This window comes from Gopherus flavomarginatus, chromosome 8 (assembly GCF_025201925.1).
Source record: "Gopherus flavomarginatus isolate rGopFla2 chromosome 8, rGopFla2.mat.asm, whole genome shotgun sequence".
NCBI lineage: Eukaryota > Metazoa > Chordata > Testudines > Testudinidae > Gopherus > Gopherus flavomarginatus.
In genome coordinates this window covers 99,192,186-99,214,661 of record NC_066624.1, presented here as the reverse complement: position 1 = coordinate 99,214,661, position 22,476 = coordinate 99,192,186, and the positions used below count along the sequence as shown (strand labels likewise).

Here is a 22,476-nt window from a genome sequence, read left to right as displayed (position 1 = left end):
AAGGAGGGGGGCTGGAGTGAGTGGGGGTGGGGCCACAGAGAAGGGATGGGGCCTTGGGGTAGGGGCTGGATAAGGATGTTCGGTTTTGTGCAATTAGAAAGTTAGCAACCCTAGGAGGGTTGCGTGTGCATAAGTGACAGGGGCGTGGCATTACTCTGCTAAACCCGGGAGCATAGTGCAGATCCCCGGACTAATGTGACCATGGCCCTACTGTGAGGTCTCTACACTGCAGGGAAACTGTGTTAACCAGAACAGTTTTTAAAGATGGTTCCCCCAAAAAACGCTAATATGGTTTCTCTGACCTGTTTTGGTAGGGACCTAATCTACATAGGTTGGCCCCAAAGAACCTAAAACTGAAGGACACGGATACCATGGTGCCATCTTTATGGGAAAATTCCTGTTTTAAAACTCTTCTGGCTACTATGATTCCCTGTAGATGAAGCTGGGTCTCACTCTTGACTTGCCTAATATGGTGAATTGATTTCTCAGCACAGCCCCCATCCCTAAAAGCCACAGGAATAGTCCCTATCTTCACTACCTTAGAGACCCAGTTTAAGCATAGCTATTGCAAAACTGGTTTGTAACAGGGTTGCGGTGCTGCTGGCCAGACTTCTTCAAATCTGGGTGTGAAAACTGTGTTCCAGATTGGGCTGGATTGGGCTTTGTTTACCTTGGCCTGTTGCACTACTATTACCAAGGTGGGACCACCTGTGGTGTTATGATAAATAGCCTCCTGACAGGGGTGCTGTAGGACAGTGGTTTTCAAACTTTTTTTCTGGGGACTCAGTTGAAGAAAATTTTTGATGCCTGTGATCCAACAGAGCTGGGGATGGGGAGGTTGGGGTGCAGGGGTAAGGGCTGCGGGGTGGAGCTGGGAATGAGGGGTTCAGGCTGTGGGAGGGGGCTCTGGGCAGGGGCAGGGTTTGTGATGAGGGAGGGGTTCAGGGCTCAGGGCTGAGGGTGCAGGCTCTAGGGTGGGGCTAGGGATGAGGGGTTTGGGGTGCAAGAAGGGGTTCCAGGTTTGGGGGGGCTTAGGGTGGGGGCAGGGGGTTGAGATGTGGTACGGGCTCAGGGCTCTGGGCTGGGGGTGCAGGCTCTGGGGTGGGATCAGGGATGAGGGGTTTGGGGTGCAGGAAGGGGTTACAGTTTTGGGGAGGGCTCAGGGCTGGTGCAGGAGATTGGGACGCATGGTTGGAACGTGGACTTATCTCTGGCGGCTCCCAGTCACCGGCGCAGCAGGCAGGCTTCCCGCCTGTCCTGGCACTGCGGACCGCGCTGTGCCCCAGAAGCGGCCAGCAGCAGGTCTAGGTCCTAGGCAGAGGCGCGCAAGTGGCTCCATGCCACTCTCACCTGCAGGCACCGACCAGTGGGAGTGTGGAGCCGGTGCTCAGGGCTGGGGCAGCATGCGGAGCCCCGTGGCCCTCCTGCCTAGAAGCCGGACCCGCTGCTGGCCACTTCTGAGGCACAACGCGGTGTCGGAAAAGGTAGGCACTATCCTGCCTGGGCAGGACTGCTGACAGGACTTTTAATGTCCTGGTTGGCAGTGTTGACCAGAGCAAAGCGACCCAGTGCCTTACATGCCGCAACCCAGTAGTGGGTCATGACCCACGGTTTGAAAAACAATGCTGTAGGATAATAATAGGCAGGCCATTCATCCAGTTTTAAGCCAGTTTTTAGTCCTCCTTTTCTGTGATTATGTCCCCTGAGAGGTACCGAAACAAAACTGACACGGTTTTGTCTGATATCATGGATGGGGGACACCATTTTGAAGAGCATACCCCTCCATTTCCACTGATGTGACCTCGCACATACCATGCGTGTGAGGTCACGCCGCTGGAGTGGGGAGACATGCGTTCCAGGCCCTGCTTGTGGGGGTGGGGTAATGCTTTTTCTGGAAGTACGAGAGTGTCTAGGTTTCTGGGCATGTGGCAGTGGCCCTTCTAGATGATTATACATAGAAAATTATAAAACTCTAATTTTAGGAAGTGCTTGATGAGTGAGACCAGTATATGTGGATTAACGAACAAAGCCTGAAGGTTGCACTGGCTTGGCTGTCTCTCTTTCTGTGCTTGAACACAGATCTTAGTGTCAGGAATGAGTCGGCTTCTGCAGGTATGTGAAATCAGAAACTAAGAATGTTGCTAATACCCTCTGTGGTTTCCTTTCCCCAAAATATAGAGACAGTAACAGTCATGGGAACATACCAGGTTCCTTTACCTAGGCACATAGATTTGAAAAGGGACATGTTTAGGAACTGGACCTTCTTTAGATCACAATGGGAAAACTGTGAAATTGTAACATGGGTGGATAAAAGGAAAATAAAATAAGAGCAGCTGCACTGTTAGCAATAATGGGCAAAGGCTCTGCCACGTGCTCCAACAGTATCTGGATTACATCATCAGCAGACTGACTTCAAAGCTCTCCAAAAGTACTTCCTACCCACAAAAAAATCCTATACCAATGGTAAGTCTTCAACAAGTGTAATCGAGAATCTGGAGAAAGACTACATCAGTGTCTTGCCAATTTGTGCAAAAGCAATGCACAAATACAAAGCAGAGGAGATAAAATGTAAAAGGAGACCTGTGGGTATAATGGAGGAAAAACATGCTAATGGAAAATGTCCCAAATATGGGATCATGTGCAATAAATGTGGGAAGGGAAATCATTATGCCAAAGCTTGCAGACAAGAAAAACAAACAAACAAAATGTGTGGTATTGAGGAAGCAAACAACTGAAAATAAACAAAGAAACCTAAAGCCCTACTAAAACAAGACCCTCCACTCCACATGCTTCTCCCCTGGGGAAAAGATGAGAGAACAAACAACAAAGAACAGATGTGTTATCATGTTGATTACACTACTACTGGAAGGCGCTCTGATACTGCAAGTGATGAGTGCAGTATTAGAATAGAATAAATGAGAACAGACATTCTTTCGAGAATGCATCGGAACCATTCTGGAATAGAAGACCATAGCTGGAAAGGCAGAGATGCCATAATACTAGCCAAACATGACCAAGGATATCACAGAACTGGTGAGCAGTTGTGATGCCTATTGGAAATGAAGGCCAACCAGCAAAAAGAGAAATGAAATTACCCAGTATTCCCCGCAGACCTTGGAGCAAAGTAGGAACGAACCCTTTCACTGCAAACCACACAAACTTGTACTTCTGGGAAGTGGATGAGCTGTCAGACACTACCTCAGTGACCATCATAGACAAAGCTGTGAAGCACTTTAGCAGGCTTGGTATCCTAAGCTGTGTAGTTTCACATAACAGTTGCCAGTTCATTTGCAGTGAGTTTGTGCACATTACCCAGGGCTGAAAATTCAGTCATATCACATCACCATACCAGAGCCAGTCACAAAGCAAAGCCAAATTGGCAGCTCAAATTGCTGAGGCTCTATTAAAGTAAGCTGCAAAAAGCAGAGAAAATACAGGGCATTCTTGAATGGAGAAAATCTCCTGCAGAAGGTATGAATAGCAAGCAGCCTGGTACAATGGTTGATGTCAAGAAGCACACTTAACTTGGTGCCTCAGCATTATTACAACTGGCAGTGGCTGAAGGAGTAACAGACAAAAAAGGAAGAGACATGCAAAGGCAAAGCCTAGTACACTTGACTAGCTGCAACCAGGAGACTCTGTCAAGATCAAACTGTTCTCAAAACAAATCATGCACCCAGAAGCAAACTACATCTGTTGACCAGACAAATCCTCGTTCATATTACATAGCAGGGGAGGGGTTTATATGACACCAAAACCAGAAGTACATTAATCAACTGTGAACATAAGACAAAACCAGGAAGTGGAGAATGGTGAAATATGCACTCCACTGAGACTTGCTCAGCATGACATGGAAGAAAACACAGGCTGACAAGCCACCGATAGGTATTGGAACAGACTCTCAAAACACACTCCCACCAGAAGAGCCAAGTTCAAGATAATCTGTTAGCGTAAGAGAAACTCTCACTCCTTCCAGCATCCAACCACCTGCAATGTAGACACATAACATATAATACTAAGGCAGGAAAGAACCACCATCTGAAATCCTGAGGAAAATTCCTTAGTTGCAAAAAAGTTAAGAGTTAGATAAGTTAAAAAAATCAATTTTGTTATATATATGATGATATAGACTTTAAGGGAGTTTAATAGTTGAGTTAAGCAGGTTATGGTGTTCACGTTTAATTTTGCTATCTGAATTGAGTGTGACAAAAGGGATGTTATAATAAATAGCTTCCTGACTGGGAGCACTGTAAGTAGTGTGCAGCAAGTTATTTTACATAAATGCTCTCTCTCATCAAGCACCTCGGTGTGGATTAAGAAACAAATCTTGAATGTCTTTGCCCTCTCTCTTTTTTTAGGTACACCAAACGTGGTAGCTACAATGGGAGTTCTATTGTGAAGCGACCACGTGTCTTAATTGTGTCTTCTACACCTGTTCTGTTTCTTAAGTAAGTCCACAAATAAAGTAAAAAAATCCAGCCTGGGTTCTGTTAAATAGTTTTTGTGGGCCTGGAGGGAAGATAATTTGCATCCTCATTCCCATCCCATCCCAATCTTCCCTCCAGCCTGGCCTGTCTCCAACTCTTGCCTAAAATGAACCACCCAGAGAGGCTTCTATAGGGGATGGTGTTGTGAAGACAGCAGAGCTGCCCTTCCACAGAGAATCCCCCCTCTGTGCAGTCCCACTGGTTTGATGCAGAGGTTGGACAAATCACAAATGGGAAAAAGTCAGGTAAAATCTTTGGGCCCAATCCTGCAAACACATATTGCTGGGCATAGTGCTTACTACCATGAGCAGTGGCGTTGTAGTTGATTGTAACAGTTATGATTAGAAAGCACTGCACCTGGAAGTGTTTGCAGGATTGGGCGCATTGTCAGTAATTCTGTAGACTGAGATTTTCAGAACTGGATTTGGGTGCCTGATTCCCCCTAAAATTAATATTTGCATTAAAACTGAGGGGAAATTTATGTCCAGATTCCTATGGCAGCTTTACATTCTCTGCCACAGAATTTTTTTTCACTTCTAAGATTCTTAAGATTTATTTTTAAATCCTCAGCTCTAGTAACGCCGAATATGGACAAAATCTTTGAGAAATTTAAAAATTGTAGCAGTGGAGCTTGTATTTTAAAAACACATTGCTATAAATATTTGTATTTTTCATAGAAACCTGCAGGATTTGAGAGAGAGAGTCACTACAGAGCAGAGTGGGTATGCGTGGGGTTGTTTGCAGAGTCCCTGTGCATAGACCCTCCATGGCCTGCTCACTCTTGGCATTGACCCTAGTGTGCCTTCGCCATCCTTGGAGAGAGGCAGCCTTTGACAAATGAGAGTCCAGCAAAAGGAGGGGAGAATATTTTTAAATGATCTTAGTGTGATTTGGGGCTAACTTAAAGGTGGGATGATGAGGAGGAAGTCTGTATGGAAATCTGTAAAGGTACAATATATAAGTTTGGTGGGGCTTCATTCTCAAGACGTTGCAGGGAAATCCTGCAATAATTTTAGTTTCCAGCCAAATCATCTTGGGTCAGAATCTTGACCCTTTACTCATACTGGTGAGCCATTGTTCATGTGAGCAGTCCCAAAGGTTAAATTTAATACCCCCAGACCCTAGCTGCCAGCAAGTAGGATTGAACCTGGGACCTCTTAGTGCGCGCACCTCTACTGCATGAGCTAAGGGCCATAGGCCTTGTAACTAAGGCTGTAGAACAAACTCATTAATCTCTGTCTCTCTTAGTGGTCTCGGTGCCACTTGATGGGACAGAGCACCATACCCAGGAGGCGTGTGGGTTACATAAGTTCTTGTGATGGTGAGGAAGGGCTCTGTGATCTGGCCCTTTTGTTAACTTTTGGGTAGCTCTATAGATTAGAGGAAGGATGATACAGTGGTTAGTCTGAAACTTGGGATGTGGGTTCAGTTCCCTACTCTACTACAGACTTGCTGGGTAACCTTGGGCAAGTTACTTAATGTCTCTGTGCCTCAGTTCCCTATCTGTACGTTGGGGATTATAGCACTTCCCTACCTCCCAGGAATGCTGTGTGGCTGAATATATGAAAAAATGTGAGGGGCTCAGATACTGTGGTAATGGGAGTGTGTGTAAGGATCTGAGATAGACCTGCTGACTCCACTCAAACCCATTGCTGCTATTACTTTATTATCCTACTGACACCCTTCCAATCAGCTTAATAATGTGCTTTTTGATTAAGTACCTTATGTCTAAGAGGCGGGAGCTAAAATAGGCTCCTGTCAGCTTGCCTTCTACAAACTGCAGATCTTGTTCTTCCCTAGAGTTGCCTAAATTGCAGCAGAACAGCTCCTGTTGCTCGTTAAGCTATGCTTTATCTTTGGACATTTGCTGTGCCCCTCCTCAGATCTGAAGGCTACTTTGGTAACGTGGCCCAGGCGTTTTCCAAAGGGATTCGTTTTATCCGGTTAGTTTGATTGGTTACCTCTGTTGCTACAGCATAGAATGTGAGTCAGGAAACAACCAGATAGTGGCATCCAGGTTTTTATGTAACGATGCAAATATGAGCTGATTGCCAAGGAAAATCTTTTCTCTTCCCCACCCAAAGGCAAATTAGGTGTGGGAAAAAAATCATGAGGAAATTATCTGGAGTAAACCTTCAGCAGCAAATGCAATTTCTTTGCCTTGTGCTTATCTCCTGGATAGTTCATTGTGGTTCTCAGATGCAGCCTGCAGTGAAACAGAGAGCAGTGTTAGAGACACACTACTTTAGGGGGCGATCAGGAAAGAACTGTCCCTCAGGTCTGCTTACGCACCTGTTGCCAGCATGAAAAGCCACCCAAAGTCTTTGGCTTTAATATGTGTTCTTACAGGGAGGGCATTTAAAATTCTTTTCAATGCCAATTCGCCATGTGGTGTTGGATATATTTAAAATATAATTAGGAAAGGAGCATAACTCAGTGGAGTTCCCGCCTTGCTTTGAACAGTGTACATGCACAGTATACATCTTTATTATAGCTAGCTGCAACGTTTTTTTTTTTCTGGAAAAAATTCAACTTTTTGTCAAATCAAAAACAGTCATATTTTGCCAAAACCATAAATGTTTCAATTATGAAATGCTGCTGTGGGGTCTCATTGGAGTTGTAGTTCAAGTGCCTTATGCTCCCATTTTCTTCTATGGCCTTGGCTACACTGAAGAGTTGCAGCGCTGGTGGTAGCTTTACAGCACTGCAACTTACTCACCATCCACACTTGCAAGGCACATACAGTGCTGTATCTCCCTGGCTACAGCGCTGCATGTACTCCACCTCTGCCTGGGGAATAACGACTGCAGCACTGGTGATGCAGCGGTGCTCCACCAGTATGGCCACCAAAAGCGCTGTTATTGGCCTCCAGAGGCATTCGGAGGTATCCCAGAATGCCTGCTCAGCCACTCTGCTCATCAGTTCAAACTCTACTGCCCTGGCCTCAGGTGACCCGCCCTTTAAATGCCCCAGGAATTTTAAAAATCCCCTTCCTGTTTGCTCAGCCAGGTGTGGAGCGCAATCAGTGAATCTTTCCAGGTGACAATGCCTCCACGCGCCAAACGAGCCCCAGCATGGAGCAATGGCGAGTTGCTGGACCTCATCAGTGTTTGGGTGAGGAAGCTGTGCAGTCACAGCTGCGCTTCAGCCATAGGAATTACGATACCTATGGGCAGATCTGAAGGGCCATGCTGGAAAGGGGCCATGACCGAGACACGGTGCAGTGCAGGATTAAAGTGAAGGAGCTGTGGAGTGCCTATTGCAAAGCCCGTGAAGGAAACCGCCTCTCTGGTGCTGCCCCCACGACCTGCCGTTTTTACAAAGAGCTGGACGCGATACTTGGGAGTGACCCCACCGCCAATCCGAGGACCACGATGGACACTTTGGAGCGGGGGGGGAGGTGGCGGTGGAGGAGGTGGAGGGGGAGGGAAACCGAGAGTGAGGGTACTGGGGTGGGGGGAGACACCCCGGAGTCCCAGGAGGCATGCAGCCAGGAGCTCTTCTCAAGGCAGGAGGAAGGTAGCCAGTCACAGCAGCTGGTACTTGGTGAAGGACAAGCAGAGGAGAGGGTTTCCGGTAAGCGGCTTTTATTTTCAAAATGGAAATGTTTCAGGAGAGGAGGGAAGGTTAGGGCTGCATGCATGCATGCATGCCTAGGTGTGGAGTAGGCCATTGATGAGGTCTATCATGTCGCGGTAATCGGCATCGGTAATCTCTTCAAAAGTTTCAGCCAGAGCATGGGCAATGCGCTTGCGCAAGTTTATAGGGAGAGCCACTGTGGTCCTTGTCCCAGTCAGGCTAACACGTCCGCGCCACTGTGCCGCGTGGGTTGGGGGGGACCGTTGGTGCACACAGGCAAGCTGCATAGGGGCCAGGGCGGAATCCGCATTGCTGTAGAAGACCCTCCCGCTCTTCCCAGGTGACCCACAGCAGCGAGATATCTTCCAGGATTAACTCCTGTGGAAAATGTTGGGAGAGTGTTCAGTGTAGGTGCCCCCTGCAGCTGTTTGCTTTCCCCAATGCACAGAAACCCCAGCACAGCCTTGAAGCAATCAGTACCCATTACTCATCATTTCGGGGCTCCTGTGGGTTATGTGCGCTCTCTTTGGTATGGGAAAATTATGCTAAAGTGAAGACTGTAAACTCCTTCACTGTGTGGGAATAACTGTCTGAGATATAAACAATGCTGCCTCTGTTAACTGTTGCCTTTTTTTCCTTTCCACAAGCGACCTTGAGTTCTCAGCTGCCCGTGTTAACAGCAGCTCAAAGACTCCAAAACCTGTGGAAGAAGCCGCGAAAAAGCAAAGACGCCCTGCTGCAAACAGTTATGGATCACTCTGCCAGAGAGAATAAAAAACTGCAGGACTGGAGGGAAAGGGAAAGCAGGATCCGCCAGAGAAACGCAGCAGCCAGAAAGAAAAGCACAAAGCAGCTGATAAGCATCCTGGCGCGCCAAGCGGACTCTATCCAGGTGCTCGTAGCCATGCAGGCAGAGCACTACCGCATGCCGTGCCCCCGTCCCAAAGCTCTTTCCCTTGTGCCCCAATGTCAGCTCCAAACCCCCTTCCCCAGCATCCAGGTTCTTACCTCCACCAGCTGCCTCCAACACCTGTATGTTCACCAACCAGCCCTGAGAACTACAACCCTTACCCTCTGCACTCAACCCCCATCACCATGCAGTATTTTCATCCTGAAGTGCAGCAATCATGGCACAGCACTCCAGACAGGACATATTCAAACCTGTGACTGTACAGTTCCCCACCCCACCCCCCTGCCCTTTCAGGCTCCCAAAATGTTGTGTGTCTGTCAATAAAGTTATTTTCTTTTCAATAAATGAATTCTTGGCTTTGAAAACAGTCTTTATTATTGCAGAAAGTCAAAGATACCTTAGCCCAGGAAAGAAACAGGCACTGCAAATCAGCTTAGGAAAAACAGATTCCTACTAACATTGTAACCACTGCACTTCACTCCTGTGCAAGGCACCAAACATTACTGTTGGTTTTCAGCCTCAAATTCCTCCCTCCAAGCATCCCTGATCCTTGAAGCCCTGTGCTTGGCCCCTCTAGTAGCCCTGCTGTCTGGCTGTGCAAATTCAGCCTCCAGGCGTTGAACCTCAGAGGTCCATGCCTGACTGAATGTTTCACCCTTCCCTTCATAAAAATTATGGAGGGTACAGCACGCGGATATAACCATAGGGATGCTGCTTTCCCCCAAGTCTAGCTTCCCATACATAGATCGCCAGCACTCTTTTAAATGGCCAAAAGCACACTCCACAGTCATTCGGCATGGCTCAACCTGTAGTTGAACCGGTCCTTGCTCCTGTCAAGCTTCCCTGTATACAATTTCATGAGCCAAGGCATTAAAGGGTAAGTGGGGTCTCCAAGGATCACAATGGGCATTTCAGTGTCCCCTACTGTGATCTTCCAGTCTGGGAAAAAAGTCCCTGCCTGCGGCTTCCTGAACAGGCCAGTGTTCCGAAAGATGCGTGCATCATGCACCTTTCCAGGCCAGCCTGTGTTAATGTCAATGAAACGCCCACAAGCGCCTGGAGAACCATAGAGAAATACCCCTTCCGATTAACGTACTCGGATGCTAGGTGGGGTGGTGCCAGAATAGGAATATGCGTCCCATCTATCTCCCCTCCACAGTTAGGGAAACCCATTTGTGCAGAGCCATCCGCAATGTCCTGCACGTTCCCCAGAGTCATGGTTCTTCTTAGCAGGATGCGATTAATGGCCCTGAAAACTTGCATGAAAACGACTCCAACGGTCGACTTTCCCACTCCAAACTGGTTCCCGACCGATCGTAGCTGTCTGGAGATGCCAGCTTCCAGATTGCAATAGCCACCCACTTCTCCACTGGCAGGGCAGCTCTCAGTCTCATGTCCTTGCGCCACAGGATGGAGGTGAGCTCAGCACACAGTCCCATGAAAGTGGCTTTTCTCATCCGAAAGTTCTGCAGCCACTGCTCATCATCCCAGACTTCCATGACGATGTGATCCCACCACTCAGTGCTTGTTTCCCGAGCCCAAAAGCGGCGTTCCACGGTGTTGAGCATTTCCGTGAAAGCCACAAGCAATGTCGTGTCGTACGCGTCAGGCGACTCGCAATCATTGTCGGACTCCTCATCACTTTGGAGCTTAAGGAATAGCTCAACTGCCAAATGTGATGTGCTGGTGAGACTCGTCAGCATACTCCTCAGCAGTTCGGGCTTCATTTCCCACAGAAATCGCGCTGCACAGAAACCGTTGGGAGTGTCACAATGGCCCCAGACGTGGACGGAAAAACAGTGACTGCTGGGATGTAAAGCGATGCATCACGGGGCATTGGGACAGGAAGCAGTATGACCCGCACCCTTCCGTCCCCTTCCCACAACCCACGGCACCAAAATGGGACGAGGTGCTCTGTGGGATAGCTGCCCATAATGCACCACTCCCAACAGCACTGCAAATGCTGCAAATGTGGCCCCACTGCTGCGCTGGTAGCTGTCAGTGTGGCCACACTCCAGCGCTTTCCCTGCATAGCTGTACGAAGATAGCTGTAACTCCCAGCGCTGCAGACCTCCAAGTGTAGCCAAGGCCTCAGTGTAGCACACTCTGGTTGGAGTGTATCAGTCTCCCTGAATGGTGAGGGGAAAATTTGGTGCATCATGGGAAATATAGTCTGGCTGGGAGTCCCATTGACAGAGGAGAGTCAGGACATGAGAAAACCAAACTTCATTTCCTATGCGGCACCTTGGCAGGATAATCTCCAAATGAAATATTTTGATATTTGGGTGCTTGCTTTTTCTGTGAAAAAATGAAATATTCTGTGGAAGGCAGACACTTTTCATGAAAAATGTAATTTAGTCAAAAACTCAATTTTCCATTGAAAAACAGTTTTGATGGAAATATTTTGATCACCCCTAATTTTCAAACAGTGAAATGTTGCCCTCTACCACAAGTTAGAGCAGCATCCTGGGTGCTCTAACATGGGCTAGGGAAGAAAATCAGGCAGCCATAACTGGTTGTTGGTTCTTAGCTTCTTCTCTTCCCTGTCCCCTTTCCTGAGCTGCCCTGGTGGCTGCATGGAACATAAGAACAACATCATAACAGCCGTACTGGGTCAGACCAAAGGTCCATCTAGCCCAGTGTCCTGTCTACTGACAGTGGCCAATGCCAGGTGCCCCAGAGGGTGTGAACCTAACAGGCAATGATCAAGTGATCTCTCTCCTGCCATCCATCTCCACCCTCTGACAAACACAGGCTAGGGACATCATTCCTTACTCATCCTGGCTAATAGCTATTAATGGACTTAATCTCCATGAATTTATCCAGTTCTCTTTTAAACACTGTTATAGTCCTAGCCTTCACAATCTCCTCAGGCAAGGAGTTCCACAAGTTGACTTCTCTCTGCCTCCTGGCTGGATCCCAGCACACCTCCAGCTCCAGGCAGTCTCTGCTTCTGACAGCTGGGGGGCCCTGCCTGTCTCCCCAGAGCTGAGCCACCTGGGACTGATGCAGAGGCCTGGCCAGTCTCAGCCAATTGCAGGGCGGGGGAGGGGGGATGGACAGTGGGGGGGCCTTGGCTGGGCCCCTCCAGGCAAGTGGGTCCTGAGCAGGACCGGCGCTAGGGGTTTGAGTGCCCTAGGTGGACAGCAATTTCGCTGCCCCGTGCGCTGGTCCCGCGGCTCCGGTAGAGCTGCCGCAGTGGTGCCTGCGGAGGGTCCGGTGCTCCGCAGCTCCAGTGGAGCTGCCGCAGTCGTGCCTGCGGGAGGTCCACCGGAGCTGCGTGAGGAGCCGACTGTCCACAGGCACGACTGCGGCAGCTCCACCGGAGCCGCGGACCAGCGGACCCTCCGCAGGCACGACTGCGGCAGCTCCACCGGAGCCGCCTGCCACCCCCTCCGGCAAAACGGTGCCCACCAATTATTCTGGCTCCCTAAGCGATCGCCTAGGCTGCCTAAATGGTAGCGCTGGCCCTGGTCCTGAGGGAGTCCTGAAAGGGCAGGCCCTAGCCTGAGTGATAGTACCACTCCCGAGAGGCCGGAGCGATTCCCTGCCCCAGAACCAGCCCTGGCTGGTGTGAGTGGGGCGGGGAGGCAGGATGTAGGGAAGGGGGGTCTCTGGAGGATGCTTGGCTGGGAGGGGGTTGGGAAGATTTGTGTTTTGGGGCACTAGGGAGTGGGGGTGCTGTGTGGGGTGCTGGGCAGTTGTGGTGTTGTGCAGGGCGCTATGCATTTGTGGCAGGGTCTGGGGAAGCGCTGGGCAGAGCGGGTCTAGGCAGGCTCTGGCCATAGGGAGTGGGGAGGTGTTCTGGTGTTGGGCAGGGGGGCTGTGTGGCATGACATGGGCCCACCCCTGAGGAGAAGGGCCATGCTGGCAGCACAGAGCTGAGAGGGTCATTGTGCACCTGGCAACTGCTGGTTTGTAAATAGTGCCCTCGTGCTGGACGGAGTGTGGCCACCCCTGCCATGCTATACTCCATTACCCCTGGCTGGCCCCTTGCTCCAGGGACCGACCTCCCCTCCCCCGCGCCATGCTCCATTGCCCCCATGGGGGGCCCAGAAATTTGTTTGGCGCCAGGCCCACAAAAGGTTAATCCGCCTTGCTCCCCTGTGGTCCCTGTTCCTCAAGGGCTCTGCCAGCCATGGAGCTGGTTCCCCTGCCCAGGCAGCTTTTACCGGCCGCGGGAGCAAAGGGGACTGGGAGCTGAGGAGCAGCTTCAACCCTCCGCAGCAGCAGGAGATGAGGGAACACAGAGGCTGCCTGCTCCATGGCACCAGCCAGAGCAGCAGGTCCCGCACTGTCCGGCTCTGGCTTCCTGCCTCTGACCTGGAAGGGGAGAGGAAAGAAGCAGGCGGGTGTGTGTGTGTGTAGTATGGAGCTGCCCCAGGACTTCCTGCTCTTGCACTGTAGTTTTCTTGCCCTGATCCTCACGGGTGCCAAGGATCAGGGCTTCAACCCTGCAGGGGGCACCAGGAATCGGGGCTTCAACCCCACAGGCCCTGGCTTCAGTCCAGCGGGAAGTGCTGGGGCTGGAGCTCAGGGTTTTAGCCACTGGACCCCTGACAGAGTTTGTGGACCCCCTGTTGAGAACCGCTGTTCCAGGGGCTACACCAACTCATCTAGATATTTGCCTAGTTTTACAACAGGAAACATAAAAAAGCACTAGCAAAGTCAGTACAAACTGTTCTATATACTATACGCTGAAATTTAAGTACAATATTTATATTCCAATTGATTTATTTCATAATTATATGGTAAAAATGAGATAGCAATTTTTCAGTAATAGTGTGCTGTGACACTTTTGTATTTTTATGTTTGATTTTGTAGGCAAGTAATTTTTAAGTGAGCTGAAACTTGTAGTACACAAGCAGGGCCAGCTTTATGACCCGCAGGGCCCAACTGGAATACTCGGCGGCGGTCCGGGGCTTCGGCGGCACTTCAGCGACGGGGGGGCTGCTCCAGGTCTTCAATGGTACCAAAGAACCCCCCGCCACCGAAATGCCACTGAAGACCCCCCGAGCGGGGCAGCGGGCGCGGGGCCCTGTTCAGTGCGGGGCCCGATTCCGGAGAATCAGGGGAATTGGCATAAAGCCAGCCTTCTACACAAGACTCCGTAAAGGGGTACAGTAGTCTGGAAGGGTTGAGAGTCACTGCCCTGGAAGGCCACAGTTCAGAGCCTTGAAGGCCAACCATTGGGCAACACTGGTTTATAGCTTTACTTTTCTTCCCCCTGCAAAGAGAGAGGAGGGAAGCCTCTTTATAGACAAATTGGAAAGCATTCAGAAAGGAGCTACAAAAGGATGAGCAGTCTAGCAAACCTGCCTTATAGTGAGACACTGAAGAAGCTCTGTCTATTTTGTTTATGGAAGAGGATGTTAAGGGGTGACTTGATCACCATCTGGAAGGAGCTACACAGGGAAGAGATTTCTGATGATAGCAGAAGAAGGAATAAGGAGATCCAGGGATTGCTGATGTAAGCAGAGTCAGGATGAGCTCTACCCTGACAACTGGTGGTGAATTATGGGGAGTGTGGAAAGAATTTCAGGGAGTGTGAATTTCAGGTATTTGCATTGGCACACCCACCCCACCTAGTATAGTCCACGGCAGCCTGGGATGGTTATTTTGACAGCTCCAGGATCCCCAATTTCTTTGTTATTGGGGCAGGAGGAATAAAGTGTTGTCACCCTGATTATGTGAATGAGGAACCATGAGACTGCTTTATGACAGAGATGACTCAACCTCAATTAAGTAGTACTTGCTAGAGAAGGGACATGGGTTCCAAAACCCGGTGAATGGAGAGAGGTTAGGGACTGGTGTGTGTACCTGATGGTATGGGCCCCTTTTGAGGGCCTGGAACACCAATTGCACATCCTCCTCTCTCCACTGTTAAAGAGTGGAGCTAATTTTGATTCCAATAGGAGTCCATCTAGAGGCGGCTGAGCTGAATTCACGTTGGGCCAATGGTGCACCAGCACTGGGACTCCCCTACTACAAGCTGAAATCACTAAAAGAGCTGAGCTGATATCACTCAGTGCTGTGTTAACTAGTGGGGGAGCCTGAAGCTCTATCGCTAAGCAGCTGGCAGAGGGGAGAAGTTTGCAGCATGTTGGAGCAGCCCGTGGAGCAGTGAGCGTAGTGGAGTGGTTTGCGGGGACGGCTGGCGTGGCTCACGGGTCGGCTGGAGTAGCGGCACAGCTGGTGTAGTGGAGCTGGTCGTGGTGAAGGCTGCAGCAGAACTCCACGGAGACGTGGAGCAGTTGGCCCTGGCCCACGTAAGGTGCCCCTTAACACCCTGTGTGGGCCTCCCCCCCCCATTTCTACCCAGGCTAGGGGCGTAAAACTCTGCAGATAAACTTTTGAACTCTGGGGTGGCACTGACCAGAGACTTTCGGGTTGTTGGACTTTGGGGTGATTGGACTTAAGACCCTAAGGGGGAAAGGACATTGCCAAATGTACTTGGAGGTGGGTTTTTGCTTATAGTTTGTGTTCTAATCCTGTTTGTGGTGTTTCTCCAATGTAATGCCGCATTGTTTCCCTCCTTTATTAAAAGGATTTTGCTACACTCAGACTCCGTGCTTGCGAGAGGGGAAGTATTGCCTCCTAGAGGCGCTCGGTGAGGTGGTATGTAAGTGTCCCAGGTCACTGGGTGGGGGCTCGAGCCGGTTATGCATTGTGTTACTGAAACGGAACCCCTGGATACTGAACCCAGCCCTTGTTGCTGCCAACTCAGAGGGTTAGAAGGGTTACATCTACACTGGCACTTTATAGCGCGGCAACTTTCTCTCTCAGGGGTGTGAAAAAACACCCCCCTGAGCACTGCAAGTTTCAGCGCTGTAAAATGCCAGTGTAGACAGTGCACCCTCGCTGCTTGTAGCTATTCCCTTCATGGAGGTGGTTTTTTCAGTGTGCTGGGAGAGCTCTCTCCCAGCGCTATGCTGTGACTACACAAGCCATGTTAAAGTGCTGCCACGGCAGCGCTTTAACATTGCCAATGAAGACGTGTCCCCAGTGGTTGGAAGCTGAAGCTAGATAAATTCAGACTAGAAATGAAGCTCAATTTGTAATAGTGAGGACAGTTAACCACTGGAACAGCATACCAGGGTATGTGAATTGATCGCTTTCCAGTCAAAATTAGGTATCATTCTAAAAGATACGCTTTAGCTAACAGAAGTTATGGGGCTAATACAGAATCACTAGGTGAGGTTCTGTGGCTTGTGTTGTGCAGGAGGTCAGACTAGATGATCATAAATTACAGAGCCTTCTGGCCTTAAAATCTTGAAATCTGTGAGAATCATGGCCAGCATTTCTTGTTTTGTTGCCACCAGGTGGTGCTGCTGATTCCTTCTGTACCTAGTGCTAAGCAGACTTCCTGTAAGGTGACTAGTACATGAAAGAAACAGTGGGTTTTTTTTTGCTTCTTTATGATGTATGGACTTTATTTTTCCTCCACGTATTTTTTACACGATCTGTTCAAGTCTTACCTACTCTTATGGGGACAGGGGCAGTAGTAAAATAATGACATCACAAATAGAGAGAATAAAGATGGAACAATTAAGAGTCGAAGTCACTTTGAGTCAGGTTGTTCAAACCCTTTTTGTTTAACTCTTATTTAACTCAAGTGCCTAGCAGACACTTGAGAGTAATGATGTCTGTTAAAGTTCAGCTCCCTCAGCTTTTCAGTCACTGGGGGAGAGCTCACAAATCCTCCTACTCCTTCTTCATCATCATCATCATCATCATCATTAATAAAAAGAGTGAAACACCTCTCCTCCCCCACAAGAGGTCCCTAGCACAATGAGGGAAGATCAGACATGATATTCCTGATACGCCAAAGGTGAAACTCAAGCAGAGGGGAAACAAAAACAAAACAAAACAAAAACAAAGCCAACATTTCAGACCTTCTTCAAACATGATAAAGAAACAGAAAAGGGTGCAAACTCAGTTTAAAAAAAAAATCTTTGCATGCCACTTCTAAGGCCTTATCTACACACATAAGTTACTGTAGCTATAGTTAAAGTGATAAAACTCCCCTAGTTATATTGCTACGAAGGTGTCTTATACTTCTTGTTCCCATATGGGAATATGCCGTACTGGTGTAAGGCACCTTCATAACAGTATAACTGCTTCAGCATTAGGAGTTTCAGCCATATAACTGTATTGGGAACCCCTACTCTTTTGCCCTCCAATTGACATAGTTATACCATGGCCCATGATGTCAGCCTCCAATATCCTCTTGTTATATTTTCCAACAAGCATCTTTGTGCTTTCTCCCATGCTCCCTCTCTCCCTACCGCCCGTCCCCCCCCATGGTCAGGAGGTGTTCCCCATCAACATCCACAAAGCTACCGCATTATTATCCTTCAGATGATGGCTGCTTTTGTGCAGAGACAACTGACCAATATTGTCTCATTGGCTACGTCCAGACTACCCGCCGTATCGGCGGGTTAAAATCGATTGCTCGGGGATTGATATATCGCGTCTCATCTAGACGCGATATATCGATCCCCAAGCGCGCTTATATCGATTCCGGAACTCCATCAACCCCAACGGAGTTGCGGAATCGACAGGGAGAGCCGCGAACATCGATCCCGCGCGGTGAGGACGGGTGAGTAATCCGATCTTAGATATTCGACTTCAGCTACGTTATTCACGTAGCTGAAGTTGCGTATCTAAGATCGATTTCCCCCCGTAGTGTGGACCAGCCCATTGTTTTCTTGTACGCCCACGTCCATATGTATCTATCTGTTGTCTCTTGTGTTACACTTAGATTGTAAGCCCTCAGGGCAGGGACCGTCTTTTTATTCTGTGTTTGTACAGTACCTAGCGCAATTGGATCCTGGTAGATGACTAGGTCTCCTAAGTGCTATGGTAAAACAAATAACAAATAATAATACCAGTACAGAAATGTGTCTAGACCAAGCATGGGTCAGATTCATCCCAACTTTGACTCCATTGAAGTCAGTGAGGAATCTGGCGATTTTTTTGTCTTCTCCATATTCTCCATACGCTATTTTCCCAGCAATGACTGTGTGGCAAACTCTCTTTCTCTCAGTTCTCTTCTTCCCGGAGGTTTGATTACAGAATTATAAGAACCTAAGATTCTTGACAGCTCCCAGACCTGAGTTTATGAGCAGGTCCCTGAGCTGCAGATAATAGTAGTAACACTTAGCATTTGTATAGAGCCATCCATCTAAAATTCTCAGAAGTACTTTAGTTGATTAAGCTTCACAACACCCATTTGAGGTCGTTATTACTGACAGGGAGGCCAAATGACTTGCTCAATCAGAGTTGAGAGGGGCAATTAGAACCCACTTCCACTGACTCCCAGTCCATATTATTAATTTGTATTAGAACATCACCCAGAAGCCCCATTTAGATTGGAACTTCGTGGTGGTAGGCCTTATCTAAACTCATAGTAAAAGACAATGCCTATCCCAAAGAGTTTTGCCTACTGGGCTCTGAGCCAGACAACACTGCCTCCTGCCAAAGGGAGCAGAGATGTATTGCTGCTTGTGTTGTAAGGAAATCATTTGAAGGACCTTTGGAAAATCTATTCTGTGATCAAGATCTGTGTGAGTGTGCCTCTCGTTCTCATATGCATGGGCTTTCACCTGAGGGGAGGCATTAGTCAATGGAAAATTTAAAAGAGAAGAAAAAGAATTAATCAGCAAAAATAAAAAGTCATACTAATATCCATCCTTTGCACTTACAGAATACCGCATCTTCGATGCAAGTGTGACCCTCATGCAATGCGTCTACACCAGGAACTCAAAGTGCTGTATATTAAATAAACTTCACGCTGCCCTGTGCTGTAGGTAAGTGTTGATGTATATGGAAGGTTACACAGAGGTTCAGGGACTTGCCAGAGATCACAGATTACATCAAGGAGACAAGGTGGGTGATGTAATATCTTTTATTGGACCAACATCTATTGGTGAAAGAGACAAGCTTTTGAGCCACACAAAGCTCTTCTTCAGGTCTGGGAAAGGTACTCTGAGTGTCACAGCTAAATGCAAGGTGGGACAGATTGTTTAGTGTACAGTTAGCATGTATTATAGGGGACCATTCAAGGTGGAGTGTTCCTTTAACACCTCTGCAGTCATAAGACCAAAAAAGGAGGGTAACGGGTTACAGACTGTTGTAATAAGCCATAGATCCACTGTCTCTGTTCAGTCCATGATTTTTAGTGTCTAGCAGAGTGATTCATGTAAGCTCCCAGACTCATCTTTTCAAATTGTTGTGTAGGTTTCCCCTGAGGATGAGGACTGACAGGTCAGATATAGAGTGATCACGTGCACCACAGGTGTTTTGTTTTTATTTGTTATTATTTGTCCTTATGAGTTCATTCAAGAGCATAGTGATTGTCTGGGTTTCACCCACATAATTGTTGTTGGGGCATTTAGTGCACTGGATGCATTTAGCTGTGATGCTTGGAGTACCTTTCCCAGGCAGGGTTGCCAGTTCTCCAGGATTGTCCTGGAGTTTCCAGGAATTAAAGATTAATCTCTAATTAAAGATTATGTCATGTGACGAAACCTCCAGGAATATGTTCAAACAAAATTGGCAACCCTATTCCCAGACCTGAAGAAGAGCTCTTTATGGCTCAAAAGTTTCTCTGTCTCACCAAGAGGAGCTGGTCCAATAAAAGACATTACCTCATCCACCTTGTCTCTCTAACTTCTTGGGACTGACACAGCTACAATTACACTGCATACAGATTAAATCAGGACCAGGGATGGGAATAGAAAACAAAAGTGCTGGCCCATGTTTTAGCCACTAGACGCACTGTCTTCCTTCAAAATCACGAACTGAAAAAGGACCGATGCCAAGTATCCTTTTGAAGAATTACATCCGAGAAAGGGAATGTCGTGGGAACTCCAACAAGGCATTAATGGGCACGCGCACAATCTTCTTGGAGAAGGGAATGGGAATGTAAAATATGCTCTGTTCTGCTGCTTGATAGAGCTCTCAGCAGTGCCAGCCTATCGATCTAAAATGTTTGTTTCCCTTTGCTGCTGGTTCCTCAGTAATCATTCTTTCTGCCAAAATAAACTAGATTTAATAGGAGAGTAGACAAACATGCATTAGCTGAGCTAAAGCTCATGAGCTTGGAAGGATTTGCCAGAAATTGGTTAGCAGCTCCAATAGAAGTAAGGAAATTGAAGTTAATGCTTGGGTAAAATTAAGATGCAAGTCGCTTTGAGTGCTGGATGGTCCTTGAAATTGGTGCTGGGACAGAGAGGTTTCCAGAGTGTCCCCTCCTGCACAAGAGCAGGCAGAGGGAAATAAAGTAATGGGGAAATGTCACAGCTTGCCACTTGTTCTCCTGTTCCCATCCCAGTCCATGGTCCTGGCAAGCATGTGGTGTGAGCAAAGGCAGAACTCAGATAGACAGCTGGGGCCAGGAATCCAGGCCCACAGATCACAGGGACTATCCTGCCACCCCTTTCCACCCACAGCAGCATGCAGTGTTGTTGGCTCATTGCCCAGTGCTGCGCTCTGTGACACTGCAGCTTTCCCTGCAGTCTGGTTTATGTGCAGCGTAGCATGACTTCTCTTGCCCAGCCCTGGCCCTATCTGCTTCTTGCAGAGGAGGCAAGGTGATGTCACAGATGGAGTTAGCATTCTGCACAACTACTTTTCTTTTCCATAGGGTGCCACCATAATTTCCATCACAGATTTGTGCCCCTCCTTGCTGTAGATTGGTAGGAGCCTCTGGACTCCTGAACCACATCTGCACTGGTCCAGGAATCAAGCTTGCTGAACCACTTTAAATCACAGCTTTCAGTGTTTACAGGCTAACTCAGTTTAAAACGAGTGGGGCTGACTAGTGTGAACTGAGACAAGCAATGTTTAAAACCAGTTGGGAAGCACAGTCTGGGTTTTCAAGCTTGGTTTTAAATGCCAGATGGACTTACCTACACTGGCTAAACCAACCTTGTTTAAACCAAGTTAGGCTAAATGCACATGAATCAGTTCAGCTAACATGATTTGAGACTTGTTGTAAATGGCATTTTTATTGGTAATTTGGATTTTGTTCAGGGGCTGGACTCTAATCTCACTTATATCACTGAAGTAGGTGAAGTTACTCTGGATTTACCTCAGTAGAACAAAGTTCAGAGTCTGTTCCCAAGTTGTTTTTATGTGATGCACATTTGAGGGTCATAATTTAGTTCCTAGCAGACAAGTGTTTTCTTCTCAAAAACCACAACCCCTTACAGCAATCTCAGCAAAGAGGCAGGCATGAAGATTGAATTACAGTAGCCATCTCTCTTAGGCTGCATTTACATGGGCAAGGTTCAGATTCATGAGTCTCCTGTAGGGCAGATGCAGTGAAGCTGTAGTACTAGTAGACAGGTTTTAGGCCTGTTCTGCGTTTGTACAGTACCTAGCACAGTAGGGTCATGGTCCATGGCTAGAGTTCTGTGGTAATACAAATAATAAATAATAATAACTGACTGTCAGTTCAGTGCCTTACTAAATACTAAAATACTGTCTGTCTGTCTCTCTCAAAGAAATCTGCTACTCTGCATGTTAAAAAGGGCCTTGGGAATGTGCACTTGAAATTATCTGACTAGCTCAACATTTGGAGACTAGAGCTACTCAGATCTGACCCAGATATGACCATAGTCATTAGCTTGGATATACTGTATTTCACTTCAGTGTGAACTTGCATGGCTTTCTGTCCCTTCCCTCAATCAAATATACTTATTTCTTGGCTGCAGTAGCTGGAAAACTGACTTTCCCTTGTGGTTTATATGAGGAGAGAACAGAGGAGAAAATTGTTCCCTTCTGTCAGGGCCAAATTCTCCTCTGAGTTACACCACATAAGTCTGAAGTAAAATAACTTGAGTCTATACGGTTACACAGGTATCAATGTGGAATAACTAAGACCAAATTTTGTCCCTAAATGTTCACCATTTGTTGCATGTTTGGCTGTAATAACAAGTACATAAAATAAAAATGTAGCAGAAATCATTAGCTCGCTCTGCCTGTGGCTTTTTTCCCCTCCCTCTCTCTGTTTCCCAATATTCTATTTAACATATGGGGAGTGGTTTTCACTTTATTTTCAGTGCTCATAGGCTAAAGTACCTTGTGGGTTGGGCATGCCTCAATTTGTCTTTAGGGAGTCAGCCTGAATACTTGAACTGAAGCACTTAGGAAGACGCAGCTTTTCCTGTCTGTGCAGATTTCTGTGTGGTTATTTTTCTTATAGTAGCATTGTGCTGGATAGTCACTTAATAGGAAAGGAGGGTTTTCATTTTAAAAGCATCATGAGGCACCTACTTTCACAGGGGCACAAGGTTAGTAAAGAAAGATTTGAAGTTATTCACGGATTGCCAAATGTCATTTTCTTTCATTGTTTTTATTGCTAAGCTAACGTGGAACAGCTGATAGAATAATGGTGTCAGATCATTGCTTTATGTCTGCGGGGGCTGGGACTGGGTAGCAATTTTAGAATTTTTCAGAAAGAAAAGGAAAATACTTAAATATGTGATGGCA

At 47.7% G+C, this 22,476-nt stretch overlaps 2 protein-coding genes across 5 annotated transcripts in view; both read left to right on the top strand.

Moving 5' to 3' along the window:
* NCEH1 (neutral cholesterol ester hydrolase 1) overlaps nucleotides 1-22,476 on the top strand; it is an 824,131-nt gene that overhangs the window by 678,565 nt on the left and 123,090 nt on the right. The gene's annotated exons all lie outside the window — the stretch shown is intronic.
* PLD1 (phospholipase D1) overlaps nucleotides 1-22,476 on the top strand; it is a 135,431-nt gene that overhangs the window by 6,849 nt on the left and 106,106 nt on the right. For 2 of the 4 annotated variants that reach the window (XM_050965834.1, XM_050965831.1), the window contains exon 1: nucleotides 22,140-22,277. The gene's annotated coding sequence lies outside the window, so the exon portion shown is untranslated. Of the gene's footprint in view, nucleotides 1-4,358; nucleotides 4,449-18,685; nucleotides 18,789-22,139; nucleotides 22,278-22,476 lie in introns of those variants that run through there. The other 2 variants (XM_050965833.1, XM_050965832.1) reach the window with 2 other exon arrangements.